We start from the raw sequence: 5,543 nt of genomic DNA on the forward strand, positions 1-5,543 counted from the left end.
AGCCTTCTCTGTACACTGTGTCATGTTTTTCCACTCGTCCACTGTGGTAATAAACAGCTTTTTAAAGAACAAGCTGCCTGCAAGTGCTCAGGCTTTGCTGAAGCCCTGTGGAGCAGATGCTTGGCTGCATCAAGATGGGACAGTGACACCCCAACCAATTCTGGCTGCAGACAAGAGAGAGGAGCTGCCACAGCTGGAGAAGGCCTTTCACAGCTGCCATTGCCCATGAGGGGCCCTTCCAGCAGGAGGTGCCAATCCAGTTAGGGGCAGTGAGGGAAAGCATAGTGGTGCCTCAGGGATGTGCTGCAGCCGTGCTGCACCCCTGGAGTCCTCCTGCCACACTGACTGCAGGAGCTCTTCTCATTTCCACCTCCTGCTGCTGGGGGCAAAGACTTGCTGGCTGGAGGTGTCACCACTTGTATTGGGCCGGTACAAGCTGTGTGTGTTTACTGGTGCCAGGTGATGCTGCAGCCCTCAAGGAAGCCCTGCTGTGACACAGCGCAGTCCTGCTCCAGTCAAACACTGCCAGGTCCTCAGGACAGGGTGTTTGCCTGAGCCTGGTGTGGCTCACTGTTGTCACACATGTCTCTAGGTGCCAGTTTATGACTTGCAGGGTGGTGCAAGGCCATGCAGCCTTTGCTCTTCAACCACAGCCAGGACAGGATCCCAATCCCACTGTTCCATCCCAAGGGAGTGGTACTGATGCTGAAAATACAGCAAGACACCTGTTGCTGTTGACCTCGTTTCAGAGAGACGAGATACACTCTTTTCAGTAGTGAAAAAAAGCTTTATTTTTCACATCCCTTTATATAAAGTTTTATAAACCCTCCTGTGTCTATCTCCAGTTGGTCAGTAACAAGCTGTTACCCCGTGGTAATAGGTCAGTCTTGGACAAGGTGTCTACGTGCAAGAAAGGGTTGTTTGTGAGATACTGTTGTCATTCTTAAAGCTGAGATGGTTGGGATTGTTGAAACAGGTGCAGGAAAACAGGCCTAATCTGCAGATTCTTTTGCAGGGAAACAAGTTATTTTTTGCTGTTGCAGGCTTCTGTTTTCATGAAGAGATGTTGGCTTTCTCAGGGCTGTGTTGGGCCAAGTCAGGATCCAGTCTGCAAGGCCTTATACACACACATACCTGCTGTTTGCCACCACAGACACCCATGCCTGCTTTTCTGGAGCTTCATTCTGCTCCCTTACCTTGTGTCAGCAGACAAAACCAGGAGCCCACTGCAGAGCTGTACAAAGCTGCAGCTGCCAGGCTGCATCAGAGGCAGGTGAACAGCAGTGAGGGATGGGTTTGCCGTGAGGAAGGAGAGGTTGCTGCAGAAACCACTCTGTTTTCAACTGATGGAACGAGTAATCTCAAGCTGCAGCTGTACACAAAGGTCTCAACTGCTGCTTTAGTAGGTAGAAACAGAACAGCAGGATTGTGCTAGATGAAAATGGAGGCCAGGCTGGGAGCTGCCAGCTGCACTCAGGGACTCCAAATTTACTCACAGGAGGAGGTTTCTCCTTGCTTGCTGGAGGCTCTCAGTTGCTCTGTGGGATAGGTCAGCCTTCTGAAAACACAGCAGACCTACTGGGGCGAGTCCTTCCTCACTTGCCAGAGTGGGAAGAAAAGGTGAGAGGAGGCAGGGAGTGTCACAAGTGCTGGGGGAGTCCCTCTTCAATCCTGGGAAATTGCTGATGGAATCCCCTGTGAATCTTGACAGGGCTGAGGTCAGCCAGTATTCATTCTCCACACCCAGAAGTAAATGAGAGCTGCAGAGTTTGAAATAGCTGCCCTCAGGTACACAGGGGGATGTGAAAACAGGGATGATGCTTCAGAGAAAACAGCAGCTTCAGCTTCAGGAGCATCCAGGCATGAGAGGTCACAGCAGGCGGGTTAAGGAATAAAAACTGGCCTTAGCCAGGGGCAAAAACTACAGTCATTGCTTTATACTGGGAAAGCAGGAAATGCCCTGTGCCTGTTGCAGACAGGGAGTCTCTGGGTGATGCACTGGAAAACAGCAGGTTTCGGGCAGTGCTGATGCCACCTCACCCACCCGAGGTCAGGACCTGCAGGGCTCAAGCAACCCTTTAGGGTGGCAGTACATAAATTCCTGCCACACACAGGGCCTGCAGCTGCTGCTGACACCAGGGCTGCTGGCAGGGGGGCTCCCAGCAGCCCCATTGTGCAGAGCTGGTCTGAGAGAGGTGCCCTGCCCGCCCATGCCAGCCCCACGCAGGCAGCTAGCTCGGGAGGTGGCGGCCGGTGACACGGCTGAAGGGACGCTTCCATCGCTGCAGCCCTGCTGCACAAGTGTCCCCCTTGCTCCCGTGGGACAGGGAGCCAGAGCTCCAGCTGCAGCAAACAACTAAATTATGCCCAGCCTCTCCTGTCTAGGGATTCCCCTTGTACACTGAAGGCAGCAACTTAATTAGCTGCTAAAGCCTTGCAAGCCGGCAGAGTTGGACCTCACGGGCTGGAGCAAATGAAGCCGTCAAGCTTTCATGCTCCCATTACCTGCCAGACGCTTTAATCCTGAGTTTAGCAGATGTTAGTCCCGGCCCGGGTGACTTGTGAGGAGGAAGGCTGCTCCCTTGAGAAGTCACCCGGGTCCGCAGGGGAAGGGAGCGGCAGAGAGGAGCCCGGCGGGGCGGGAGCAGCCCCGCGGTGCTCACGGCCCTCAGTGACAAGGCCCGATGGGGCTCGGGGAGAGGCCTGGCAGCTTCCTCTTCCTCCTGTTTGAAGCCGGTTTACAGAAACAACGAGGAGGGAAGGGAGGGGGAGGCTTTGTTAAAATGTAAACGCGTGTTCAAACAAAGCAATCTGTAAACAGGAAGAAAGGAAAGTAGGGCAGGAGCTCGACACAAAGCATGACTCCGAAGACAAGGGGCCAAATGCGGAGGCACAGAGCACCTGCCGTTTCCAGCGGGCTCGGCTGGGGCCGTGTCCCTGCGCCTCAGATCTGCCTCCTCTAGCTCCTGCCTTTACGAGGAGTGAGTCATCTTGCGTCAGCTGAGGATGGGCTTTATGCGATTATTTATTTATGTCAAACCCTCCTCCCTGCCACCATGCATCCCTGATCTCATCCCCCTCAGAAAACAGATGCTTTATTACATGAGGGCTGGAAAACTCCATCTCACTTGGCTTTTGCTGAGGCTCCTTGTTTCCCAGTGGCTGGCTGGCAAGGAGATAGCAGGAATGAGCTGCACAGCACCTCACAGGCAGTGTGCTCTGCTTGTTTTGCTTTTTGGACACCAGCATCCCTCTCCCTGCAGGGTGGGATGGAGCAGGGAGCCTCCTCTAGTGAACAAACATGCCGGGGGATGTTTGCAGACACCAGCAGGCTCCAGCCTGCACCTCCCCAGGCACAGACATTGCTTAGGTGTCGTAGCCTCAGAAGGAGAATGAGACCTGACAGAACAAGGCACTAAAACACCAGGGGAGGAATTTCCCTGTTTAGCTCCTGCTGCTGCAGGAGACTCTTCCCACCTTCCCGCTCTCTTTGCTGCCGGGTGTGTGTTGTTCCCCTCTTTCTGCTAAAAACATGGCATCCAGAAGACATGGACCACTGGCTGTACCAAACAACAGTGTGTGGTAGCAGGGCCAGACACACACACATGCACACACACACACACGTGTACAACATCACCATCTATTGCTGACAGTTCCCAGGAACACCCTGGGGCCAGCACAGCATCCCAGTTCATCCTACAGGAAAAGTAACTCAGGGCAGAGGTGGCATGTCCCATGTCCCAGCCATAGGGAGGAAGGTAGGATGTGATACCAACAGATGCCACTAATTTAAATTTCACACATGAAATCCTGTACCTACTGAACTGGAATGATTTCCAGCAGATATTTCTGATGCAAAGCCAAACACGGCTCTAACTAGTCAATGGACTGCTTCCATAACACAGCTCAGGACTGAGCAGGAAAACACAGAAATGACTGGCAGTTAAGGAATTCAGGCTTTCCAGAAGGCGACTGGGAGGAGCAGCTGGGGAAGTGGGGAGGGGTGGTGGAAAGAAAGTTACTCTAACAAATGATAGGAACATGTTCCTCAGTTATTGCATCCAACTGTTTCTTGGTGCATTCTTGAATAATTTATGCATTAGAACTCTCATCTCCCACAGAGAGAATTGTGATGATCCAAAAGTCACTGTGATTTAGCAATGGGTTCAGCTACCCCCAGTCACACCAAAAGGCTTATCTCAAAAGTGGAGCAGGATGTGAACACAGCCGTGGGGGAATCTGTGCCATCAATCCGTGGATCATGTTCCATTAGCCTGCACAAGTCACCCTGGCACGGAGCAGCACCCAAGAAGCATCTCCTGCCTGGAGAGTGAACTCCTTTCCTTTTCTCCCACATCCTCCACATAACCTTGGTGAAATGCACTTGGTTTTACTCAGAGCTCCCACAGCTCCACTCCCAACTGGTGTAGGGGAGAGGTGTAAAATCACACCTTCCCCGCAGCAGACTTACCCCGTACACTATCTGAAACCACACGGCTCAGCTTTGCTCCTGTCCTCATCTCACTTTACATTCAGCACAAGGGCTACAGCTCCCCAGCTGCTGCCAGGCCAGGCAGGAAGGTTTGGAGGGGTAACACAGCCAGCCAGGTCTCTCACACGCACACCCACCTGCTGCAGGTGACCTGACTTGCAGAGCTGCAGCCACTGCCCCAGGAGAAAGTTTCCAGGCAGTCCACATCACAGTGCTCTGCCCTTGTCAGGATGCTCCACCGGAGAACAATTTAACACCCACAGTGGTACTGGGCAGAAATTCCCTCCTCCAGCAACATGTCTCTGCAGGAGGCTGTTATAGTAGCCTCCTTCCAGCTGTTTAGGGACAGACCAGAGTGCTGGTAACCATCCAGGACAAAGAAATCCATGCACTGCCCAGCCACAGGTATGCTGTCAGGGAATCAGTTTTTAAGAGGCAACCATGAAGTGTTTTGGGAGGAAGCTAAAGTGGAATTTGGGTTTGAGGAAACTGAAGGAAAGAGCAGCTATTAAGTTACCTTGATCCTCTGATGGGGGTTCCCAGACTCCAGGTGATGAGAAAGGACTGTTTGCTACTATCTTTGCCCCATATTATTTTTGTTTTTTTTTCATTTGGAAACCACCCATGAGTTTCCCTACCTGCTGACCTGGCAGCTCTAACTTATGCTAACCTTGAAGGTGATCATGTCTGCTGAAGATCTACCAGAGACATCTCACCTTCAGCCACCCCCACAAAACAGCAGCTACATCAGCTCTTGTCTGCTGAGACCTTCCCTGCCCAGAGGGATACAAGCCTGTCACATCACTGCTTGTGGGACAGGTGAAGAGTGAGAGGGACTCAGAGGGGCCAGAGGCTGGCCTGGAGGGTTGCACTCCCACCTGCAGGACTTCAGAGAGGTGAGATGCCAAGCTGCTTTTCTGGCTGTGGCTCTAAACCATGCAGTGCTTTTCCTTCCTCTGCTCCAGCTCAGACATACAGAAGTTCTGTCCCACAGCAATGCCTCTTTCACCAATACTTTAAAAAAAAAATCACCTGGAAGTGTGAGGAAAAC

The sequence above is a fragment of the Agelaius phoeniceus genome, chromosome 1, assembly GCF_051311805.1.
Source record: "Agelaius phoeniceus isolate bAgePho1 chromosome 1, bAgePho1.hap1, whole genome shotgun sequence".
In the NCBI taxonomy this organism is placed as follows: Eukaryota; Metazoa; Chordata; class Aves; order Passeriformes; family Icteridae; genus Agelaius; species Agelaius phoeniceus.